Source organism: Podarcis tiliguerta (genome assembly GCF_965153285.1).
Source record: "Podarcis tiliguerta genome assembly, chromosome: 2".
In the NCBI taxonomy this organism is placed as follows: Eukaryota; Metazoa; Chordata; class Lepidosauria; order Squamata; family Lacertidae; genus Podarcis; species Podarcis tiliguerta.
In genome coordinates this window covers 10,404,878-10,414,797 of record NC_139535.1, presented here as the reverse complement: position 1 = coordinate 10,414,797, position 9,920 = coordinate 10,404,878, and the positions used below count along the sequence as shown (strand labels likewise).

At 43.3% G+C, this 9,920-nt stretch overlaps 1 long non-coding RNA gene across 1 annotated transcript; it reads right to left on the bottom strand.

The window, feature by feature from the left end:
* Window positions 1–2,826: 2,826 nt before the first annotated feature.
* Window positions 2,827–8,207, bottom strand: LOC310671176. Its single transcript, XR_014507864.1, has 3 exons — window positions 7,988–8,207; window positions 5,383–5,545; window positions 2,827–3,106 (listed from the first exon to the last, which is right to left on the bottom strand). It is a non-coding gene; the product is annotated as an uncharacterized lncRNA (long non-coding RNA).
* Between the last annotated feature and the right edge of the window lie 1,713 nt (window positions 8,208–9,920).

Here is a 9,920-nt window from a genome sequence, read left to right as displayed (position 1 = left end):
TTAAACCCTTGAAATTGGCTAAAATGTACCAAAACACCATTGGAAAGTGCTGGAGGTGCAAACTTAAAGAAGGGAATTTCTTCCATATGTGGTGGACGTGCCCTAAAATTAAATAATTTTGGGATGCCATTAATGAAGAATTAAATAAAACGTTAAGACATACTTTCCCCCAAAAACCAGAAATGCTTTTCTGGGCCTATTAAAAACAGAGATAACAAAAGAATAATTTTGTATGCAGTAATGGCGGCCAGGACAGTAATTGCTAAAAATTGGAAATGTAACATAACACCAACAAAAGAAAGAGTTCTTAAATTGTCAGGTTATCATGAATTGGCCAAACTTACAGGTTTAATAAGGAATTATTCTAATGAGAAAATGAGGAGAGAGTGGGAAGTCTTCATAAATTATATGAAGGGAACCGATTTCCAGATTAATACTTGGCTTAGTTTAGACTAAAAATCTCACAGGTAATTAGAATAATTCTCCAAAAAATTAATCATTACAGACAACCAGTGATATGAAGAATAAAGAGCCACATGGAGTTAGTTAGAAGTCATTTCCGCCCCTTAGTCTCCTTTCTTTTTCTTCTTTTTTGGTGTTTTTTGTTCTTTTTCCTTTTTGGGGAGAATATAATGTTTTGTATTTTCGATTGCATATTATGTTTAGATCCTTGTAATTTTGTTTTTGCATTTTCTTCTGTTTTCTATTGTTTGTTCGTTTTATTCAATGCTTGTTTGTGTGATGTAGAAGTATAAATTTAAAAAAAAAGAAAAAAAGAGGGTCACCAAATAGCATGGCCTCCCATTTTAGTTTGAGGACTATCCCTGCCTCCGGGTCTGGTGTCATTTGGATGGATACTGGAATCAGCAAGGGAGACCCACATGTCCCGAAGGTGCTGCTATGCAATGCCAGGTCAATGATTCATAAGACCACTGCCATCCATGACTTGATCGTGGATGGAGAACTTGACCTGGCATGTGTAACAGAGACTTGGTGGGATGAAGCAGATGGACCTGTCCTTGCCGCTGCTTGTCCACCAGGTTTCTCTTACGCACAGCAACCCAAGTCATGTGGGCAAGGGGGTGGGTGGTTTGCAGTGATTTGTAGGAAGTCAGTAATTTACACCAGGCGTCCTATTGTGAAGACCCAGTTCTCCGAGTGCATATTCTTGAAGTTGAACAATAGGGGCAGTACAGGATTCCTTTTGGTGTACCGATCTCCCCGCTGCACCAAGGATTCCCTGCCCGAACTGCTTCAGGTTGTGGCAGATGTTCTCCTGGAGACACCTAGTTTGGTTATCCTGGGGGATTTTAACATTCACGCCGACACAACCTTACAAGGGGCCGATTGGGACTTTGTGGAAAGCATGGCCTCCATGGGGCTGCCCCTAAATAAGTTTGGCCCAACTCAGTGTCGCGGACATTCCTTAGACGTGGTGTTCACCTATATGGATGTTGGTGATCTGACACTAAGTAAAAGCGGATCTAAAGTGCCATGGTCAGATCACTTCCTGGTGCAACTGGACTTCTCCACAACCCTTCCCCTCTGCAGGGATGTGGGACCGATTTGGATGGTCCCCCCCTGCCACTTAATGGATCCAAAGGGTTTCCAGAGAGTGGTAGGGGATGTTTTATCCTTGCCCATCCTGGCTCATAAAAGCTAGTCGGGAAGGGTTGAGCGATGGGCTCCGTGGGGTGGTGAATGCTTCTCTCGGTGAGGGAGCCTTCCCATCACACTGAAAGAGGCAGTTACAGTGGTACTTCTGGTTAAGAACTTATTTCGTTCTGGAGGTCTGTTCTTAACGTGAAACTTTTCTTAAGCTGAAGCACCACTTTAGGTAATCGGGCCTCCTGCTGCCGCTCTACGATTTCTGTTCTCATCCTGAAGCAAAGTTCTCTAAGGTGTCCACTTTCATTGAAGCTCTTTCCACATTCAATTCATTTAAATGGTTTCTCCCCTGTGTGGGTTCGTTGGTGTATTCTAAGGTTTCCATACTGACTGAAGCTCTTTCCACATTCAATACATTTAAATGGTGTTTCCCCCGTGTGAGTTCGTTGGTGTCTTCTAAGGTGTCCACTTTCATTGAAGCTCTTTCCACATTCAATACATTTAAATGGTTTCTCCCCTGTGTGGGTTCGTTGGTGTCTTCTAAGGTGTCCATACTGACTGAAGCTCTTTCCACATTCAATACATTTAAATGGTGTCTCCCCCGTGTGAGTTCGTTGGTGTATTCTAAGGTCTCCACTTCCTCTGAAGCTCTTTCCACATTCAATACATTTAAATGGTTTCTCCCCCGTGTGAGTTCGTTGGTGTATTCTAAGGTGTCCACTTCTACTGAAGCTCTTTCCACATTCAATACATTGAAATGGTTTCTCCCCTGTGTGAGTTCGTTGGTGACTTCTAAGGTCTCCACTTCCTCTGAAGCTCTTTCCACATTCAATACATTTAAATGGTGTCTCACCTGTGTGAGTTCGTTGGTGTCTTCTAAGGCTTCCACTTTCACGGAAGCTCTTTCCACATTCAATACATTTAAATGGTTTCTCCCCTGTGTGAATTCGTTGGTGACTTCTAAGGTGTCCATACTGACTGAAGCTCTTTCCACATTCAATACATTTAAATGGTGTCTCACCTGTGTGAGTTCGTTGGTGTTTTCTAAGGCTTCCACTTTCACTGAAGCTCTTTCCACATTCAATACATTTAAATGGTTTCTCCCCCGTGTGAGTTCGTTGGTGACTTCTAAGGGGTCCACTTTCACTGAAGCACCTTCCACATTCAATACATTGAAAGGGTTTCTCCCCCGTGTGAGTTCGTTGGTGTCTTCTAAGTGTTCCATTTTGACTGAAGCACTTTCCACATTCAGTACATTCAAATGGTTTTCCCCCTGTGTGAGTTCCTTGATGTTTTCTAAGAGTTCCATTTTCCCTGATGCTCTTTCGATAGCTAGTACATTTAAATTGTTTCTCCTCTATGTGAATTTGTTGATGTGTCCTCAGTCTTCCACTGTGACTAAAGCACATCCCACATTCCAGGCATTTAAGCTGTTTCTGTGGTCTTCCCAATGAATTCACAGATGGCTCCATAGAATTCTGGCCATCATTTTCCTCACCTGTTTGGGAGTGGGGGCGGGGTGGGGAGAATCCTGTTAAGACTTACAAGAAAGACAAGAAAGGAACTGAACACACGTCAATCCCAATATGCACCTTCTCCTATTTTAACACTGTCTCATTTCTCCATTGTCCTCTCCATTGTCCCAAACTTTTAGGAATGCAGGTGAGATAATGGCAAGAACAACACATGATCACTCCGTTCACACTTAATAAACTGCATTATTTTATAATTTATGGTGGAACTGGCTTCTTAGACACATCTCTGTATTTCTCTTTTTCCAGGGAGGAAATGATCACAGGCTCAAGTAGCAGTCTCTCCTATGACTAAGAAGCAAAACTTTAGTGTTACTATGCCACATGTAACTTTAAAAATATTGCACTATATTAGAACAGGCATCCTCAAACTTGGCCCTCCAGATGTTTTGGGACTACAATTCCCATCATCCCAGATCACTGGTCCTGTTAGCTAGGGATGATGGTAGTTGTAGTTCCAAAACATCTGGAGGGCCAAGTTTGGGGATGCCTGTATTAGAACATAAGAAGAGCCTGCTCGATTGGGCAAAGGCCCACCTAGTCCAACATCCTGTTCTCACAGTGGTCAACTAAATGCTTGCGGGAAACCAGCAAGCAGGATTTGAGTACAAGAGTCCTCTGCCTTCCTGTGCTTTGAGTCTAATCCTCTTTTTCAAGCTACCCAAGTTGTTGGCCATCACTCCTATAGGATGGAAGTCCATAGAAGTCCATTTAGAGTATTGCTCATATTTTGGGCAATAGAATGAAAGGTGTTTTAGGAGAAAAAGATCATCACAATCAGGCCTGCTTTCTCCCAGGACGTCAGATGAAGGAGAATATAAGGAATATAATTGATATTATTGAATATTTGGAAGTAAGAAATGAGAAAAAAGTGGCCTTAATGTTTATAGATGCTGAAAAGGCTTTTGATAATGTTTCATGGACTTTTATGAAAAAGATAAAAGAAAAAATGAATTTTGGGGAAGCATTTGGGAGAGGAATTGATGCAATTTATTCTTACCAACAGGCTATGCTGATTGTTAATAAGGTTATAATAGAAAAGTGTAAAATAAGGAAGGGGACAAGACAAGGATATCCCCTATCACCATTATTATTTATTTTTGTACCAGAGGTTCTTGCGAGAGAGGAAGAGTGGAGAAATTAATTAGAGGAATAACAGTAGAAAATAAAGCATATAAATTAAAAGCTTTGGCAGTTGACCTTGTAATAACAGTGAAAGATCCCAAAAATACTCCACCAAAGGTAGTAAAAAAGATACAGGACTTCAGGCAGGCTGGAGGCTTTAAACTAAACAAGAATAAGACTAAGTTTTTGGTAAAAAAACACATGATGGAGCAAGACAAATAGGAATTACAATAGAAAACAGAATTAATTATACATAAAAAAGTCAAATACTGAGAGATATGTTTGACAGCTAAGAATATTAATATTTTTAAAGACAATAAGGAGAATGTGTGGAAAGAAATAAAAAGAGATTTAGCGATATGGGGAAGAATGAATTTATCATTTTGGGGAAGAATATCAGTATTAAAATGAATGTATTGCCAAAAATATTAAAGCTGTTACTGGTTGCAGTGTTCTGAGGTGACATTTGCTGCTTTATTTTTTCCTATTTTTTGCGTTTTTGTTTGTGAGGCTTTTTCAATTTTGACTGAGGCTTGTTTGTTTGTTTTATGATTGATTTATTGATTGATTAACTGTGGAAAGGGATAAAAGCCCCCCATTCAAACAATGACTATCATCAGTGCAGGTAAGATTTTTTTTTTTTTAATTTTTATCATCTACAATGCTGTCTTATTTATTTTATTGTACAGAACATTGATTATTGCTTTCTTTTTATGGATCCATGGTCTTGTTAGATAGTAAAATTCATGTTAAATTGCTGTTTTAGGGGTTGTTTTTAAAAGTCTGGAATGGATTAATCCATTTTGCGTTACTTTCTACGGGAAATCATGCCTTGGTTTTGGAACGCTTTGGTTTTGGAAGACTTCCGGAAACCGATTATGTTTAAGAACCAAGGTACCACTGTAACTCCTAAGATTTAAAATCCTGGAGGAAGAAAATCTGCCCCCACTACTTTATGATAGGGATTCAAGAAACAAAGAGCTGCTTTGGAGAAGGCCTCACCCCTTCCTTCTTCCTGTCAGGAACTTCCTTCCATTTGTCTCCTCTCCATCTTTTCCTCTTTCTCCCGCCACCATCCATCTATCCCTGTCCCCATCTCCTCTCCCCTGGAACTCACCAGATTTCTCCAAGGGTCCTGGGAGGGAATGCTCAGAGGTTGTGGGGAGGGATGCAGGAGACAGCCTGACCAGGTCAACCGTCCATCTTCCTCCTTCCATCCTGGCCAGGGTTGCAGGTTGAGCTTCCTGAGGAGCGCAGAAGCCAGAGCAAGTTGCAGCTTCCTGGGAGGGAGGGAAGAAGCAGCCAAGGGAGTCTGAGAGCCCCTGCAGGGATTCTCCTGCCCAAAACATTCTGCTGCCCCTGGAGAAGCCCCAACTGGGCACCCCCTTCCCAAGAGCCCCCACCCATTTTCAAATACCTTTGGCAATTCCTTTCATCACCTCCCTTCCTTATTTATTTTATTTTATTTTTATTTATTTTATGTTGTTTATTCAATCTTTATTGGTTTAAAATCAGCACACACACCCACCAAAAGCTTATAAATAGGAAAAGAAACAAAACAAAAAAGCACAATACATTACACAATACAAAAGAAATAGAACAATAATCACAAATGCACAAAATTATTCCACCCATCAACTTCCGACTTCCTTGATATAGGTTATTTATTTTATTAACTAGGTAAAGGTATCCCTGACCGTTAGGTCCAGTCATGGATGACTCTGGGGTTGTGGCGCTCATCTCGCTTTACTGACCGAGGGAGCCGGCGTTTGTCTGCACTCAGCTTCCGGGTCATGGGGCCAGCATGACTAAGCCGCTTCTGGCAAACCAGAGCAGCGCATGGAAACACTGTTTACCTTTCCGCCGGAGCGGTATGTAATAAAAAAATTATTTATCTACTTGCACTTTTGACGTGCTTTCGAACTGCTAGGTTGGAAATTTTCTTAATTACTTGCCTCTATTTTTCAATAAACTTTATCTTTGTTAAATCTTGTCAGAATACTTTGTACCTTATTCAATTCCGAGAGTTATTCAAAGCATTTTAAAGTTTTTATAAGGGGACACTGTTCTTTTAAATATTGTCTATAGAGCTCCCATTCCCGTTTAAACTTTTGGGCCAATTGATTTCTTATCTTTTCCGTCATCTGTGCTACTTGTATATATTGAAGGATTTTTACTTGCCACTCCTCTTTTAATGGAATTTTATCTCCTTTCTATCCCTTGGCAATCAGCATCCTCACTGCAGTTGTTGCATAGAAAAAGACCCCTTCCCAAGAGCCCCTGTCCATTTTCAAACACCTTTGGCAATTCCTTTCACCTGCCTGTCCCGCCTCCCTTCCTAAGGCTGGCATGGTATGCACATTAGTGGCTTGAGAGTAGATCCCTTGGAACTTAAGAGTTAATCTGCAAAGGACTGCTCTGAATACATGGGTGGCCCTTGCATGGAGAAGGAAGCCCCTTGCTTGCATCTGGACCCCCTGGGAGAGGCGGTGGATCCGCCCACTGCTCCCTCTGCCCTCTCTGCCGCCTCCTCCTCTGCCCTCCTGCCCTGCAAACACCCTTTGCTCTTCTTGCTCAGGGGAGAGAGGCAGGAAGAGCCTTCAATCCCATCTGTTTCCTCCTCTGCAGCCCAGTGAGAGGGGAAGGAGCTGCAGCGCCTGGTTCACTTCAGATACACACATGGTAAACACTGGGATTGTGAATGAACACGTCCTCTGCCTGCCATGCGGTGGGAGTGGGGGGGGTTAAAAGTGGTGAGGAGACCCCCCCCCCCATTCCTTTTGGGAAACAGGAGTTTTGGTCAGGAGTAAACAACTTAGATGGCAAGTTCACAAGAGAAGCACTTTGGAGCACTGCTTGCTCTTACTATGTGTTTGGACCTAGAGGACAACATACACGTTTACACCACAGGATTCCTTAAAGATGGCATTTCTTTAAATTCAAAGGCCATTTCTACAAATGGAAGTATTCTGATAGCAGCCCTGTTCAGGGAAGTTTTCGATGTTTTAAATTTTTTGGTGTTTTTGATGGAAATCACCCAGAGTGGCTAAGCCATCGGAATCAGATGGGCAGGGAGCAAGAAATGCATTATTTATTTTTATTTTACTCTTATTCTTATTAATTTTATTCCCTCCTAAGCCCATCCTGTTATGCATGCTGGTCAGAGACTTTGTCCCAACCCCCCCCCCCCCGCCCTTGAACGCAAGAGGGCTTCCTATTTTTACAGCTATTCTTCACATTTCTATACTGCCCTTCCTCCAAAGATCACAGGGCAGCTTACAAGAGAAAAACACAGAGATGCATAGCAGAGCAGGAAATAAAAACGAAAACCCTCCAGCCCCCCCATGCAGGTGTGCAGTCCATAGATTGTTTAATGAGCCAAACCCCTGGGAGAAGAGCAAGACTTTCGCCTGTTGCCTAAAGATAAGGTCCTCCTCCGAGGGGTCTTCTGCTGGGGTATAGATATTAAAATTTAAATTAATACTATTAAGGCGATCGTGGCCAGCAATGCCCACCCCTCTCCCCTTGCCCGCCTCCTTCCCTGCAACTCCCTTTGCACCAGATCCCTGCAGGAGGAAGCTTCTCCCCCCCCCCCCTTCAAGGCCCCCTTTAAGGAAACAGCTCCCTTTCCTCCCTTCTCTTCTCCCCATCCGGGGGCTTCTCATCCTGGACCCCCTCGCAAAGCCCCTTCCCTCCTTCCCCGCCATTGCCTTTGCACTCACCCGAAATCCCAGGCAGCGGGGACGGGAATAGGAGCCCCCGCGTGGGAGGCAGGGAGTGAGGGCGCTTAATTAGGAGGCTTGATTAGGAAGAAGCCCCCTCCTCCGCACCATGCAGCCCCGCTTCCCGCCTCCTCCCCTCCCTCCTTTGCCAGCTCCAATTTTATCTCTGCTGGTGAAGCCGGAAGTGGAGGCAACTCAGAGGAGGAAGGAGAAGTTTCTCCCCACGCTCAGCCGCTTGTCTGTTATTTGATAATTGGGGGAAGGAAAACCTTGCAGCACCCAACCAATGGGGAGACGGAACGTGTGCATGGGGAATATATACTCATGCTTTGCTCCAGCTGGACTGTGCCTGCTTTGGACCCCCGCTTTTGCAAGAACGTCTTGTCCTCAATAAACTCTTTACTGCTTCACCAATTTTGTTCAGATGGTATTTTAAGGAACGGCACTGTGGAGAGATACTTAGGGTGGATTGTGTTTTGGCTTGTGTTATTTTATTTATATTTATTTATTGAATAAAATTTATTTTAAAAAACCTGCAGAGGGGTTTCCCAAAACAAACAAAAAGAACACCACAGCAGTAAAATCAAGACAAATTTACAACCCTACTTTAAAACATACAAAAGCTAAAATATTAAAACAGATTAAAATTACTTCCACTTCCTAAGTATCTGGGTAAGGTAAAGGTAAAGGGACCCCTGACCATTAGGTCCAGTCGTGGCCGACTCTGGGGTTGCAACGCTCATCTCGCTTTATTTTCCGAGGAAGCCGGCGTACAGCTTCCGGGTCATGTGGCCAGCAGGACTAAGCCACTTCTGGTGAACCAGAGCAGCGCATGGAAACGCCGTTTACCTTCCCGCCAGAGCAGTACCTATTTATCTACTTGCACTTTGACGTACTTTTGAACTGCTAGGTTGGCAGGAGCAGGGACCGGCAAGCCCTAGGCTCTGTGGTTTAACCCACAGCGCCACCCGCGTCCCTGGGTATGCTTGCCTAAACAAGAATGCTTTTAGCAGGTGCTTGAACAGCCTAGCAAAGGCATGTGCTTTATTGCCATAGGCGGGGAGTTCTAAAGTGCAGGTGCTGCCACAGTAAACAATGCAGTGCAGATATTATGTGGAACCTGTAGTAGTGATTGAAACTACTGAAGGGGAGGTTTTATTTATTGTGATTTCACCATGCTCTGTATTATCTGAAAAGGAACATTTATTTAAAAAGCAGGACTGCACAGCAGCAATCTACTTGCCTGCGAGGCTCATCATGATCCGTGGGAGTTATTCCCAAGCCGACGGTGCATAAGTTGGACTGCAATCCTATGCACCCCTTGCATCCAACTTGTACCTAAAAATCTGCACCAACCTGCACCAGAAAACTGTAGAGTTGGAAGGGTCCCCTGAGGGTCATCTAGCCATACCCCTGGAGCAACGCAGGAATCTCAATGAGACTATCCCTGACCGATGGCCAGCCGTCTTCTGTTTTCCCCTCAACCAGGACACACAACAACTGAGACTGGAGGTGGGGGGAAAGATAAATTTTGACCAGGGAAAGGCAATGGGGCAGATTTGTCAGGTACGTGCAGGCGCAGTTTGAAGACTTTACACAAAGAGGAACCCCCCACAGAGAGGAACCCCCACACGCAGGTTTCCCTGCACGTAATGTAACAGGCAGGGAGCCAGCTCAGATAGAAAGACTTTTTTGGGGGGGGGGGGTTGTGAAAATAATATTTATTACTTTTCCAACAATTTAGACAAAGACAAAAGAACAATACAATACAAAAACACTACATAACACTAACACATTAAACTAACAAAACAAAAACAGTTTGAAACACTCAAACAGTTTCAATATCTTGTCTTTCATTCACTTATTTCACCGACCTCCTCGCACCTCCCTTTTTGTATTCCACTTCTGTCAATTGTTTCAGCAATTCCTTTCC